Source organism: Anolis sagrei, chromosome 2 (genome assembly GCF_037176765.1).
Source record: "Anolis sagrei isolate rAnoSag1 chromosome 2, rAnoSag1.mat, whole genome shotgun sequence".
Lineage (NCBI taxonomy): Eukaryota > Metazoa > Chordata > Lepidosauria > Squamata > Dactyloidae > Anolis > Anolis sagrei.
In genome coordinates, this window is record NC_090022.1 from 83,523,915 (window position 1) to 83,524,811 (window position 897).

At 38.9% G+C, this 897-nt stretch overlaps 1 non-coding gene across 1 annotated transcript; it reads left to right on the forward strand.

The window, feature by feature from the left end:
- The first annotated feature begins 516 nt into the window (after positions 1 to 516).
- Positions 517 to 680, forward strand: LOC132769503 (U1 spliceosomal RNA). The gene has a single exon (XR_009630857.2). It is a non-coding gene; the product is annotated as a U1 spliceosomal RNA (small nuclear RNA).
- The last annotated feature ends 217 nt before the right edge of the window (positions 681 to 897 follow it).

Sequence of the window (897 nt, forward strand, 5' to 3'; positions counted from 1 at the left end):
TCACTTCTATAAGAATCCTTGAAAGTCTGAAAATTAATATAAATGGAACCTCTACACAAAACCAGGTCAAACCATTTAAGAAGGTCTCTTCATATGCATGTAGAACAGGAAGTTGGAATATTCTGCTAGGAATGAACAGGTAAAGCATCTGCACTGCCACTCTCTTAAATGTTCACTGTTATCTGCTTCTTCATCAAGATACCTTAACGGCACCAGTTCTCATGGAGAGATTTGGTTAATACTTGGATGGGAGACCACTAAGGAGTACCAGGTGCTGTAAGCTGTATTTCAGAATAAGTGATTGGTAAAACCAACTCTGGGTGTTACATGCCTAAGAAAACCCTATAACATTCACAGGGTTGTCATAAATCTACAGGTAACCTGAAGGTATGTACATTTTTGTGTTCTCCAGCAAGCATCATATAACCAACATTTTATGAGTAGTTCAAGTCTTAAAAGCAACTGGCCTAAGATAATTTTTTGGCTCACCAATTTAGTTTTGTGTATAACGGATTCATACTTACCTGGCAGGGGAGACACCATGATCACGAAGGTGATTTTCCCAGAGTGAGGCTCATCCATTGCACACCAGGTGTGCTGACCCCTGCAATTTCCCCAAATGTGGGAAACTTGACTGCATAATTTATGGTAGTGGGGGACTGTGTTTGCACTTTCCCCTGTTAATTAATCCACCCCGAGTCGCCTGCAGGCTGAGAGGGGCAGTATATAAATATAGTAAATAAATAAATAAATAAGAAGAAAGAAGAATAAAATATCATACTCTCCAGGCTTAACCATGGCAGGGGTGGATGTATCTTTTAATGTAGAGAATTGCTTACAAACAAATATTCTCATCACTATCTATGCATCCTACATTCAAGATGTTTACCATTTATG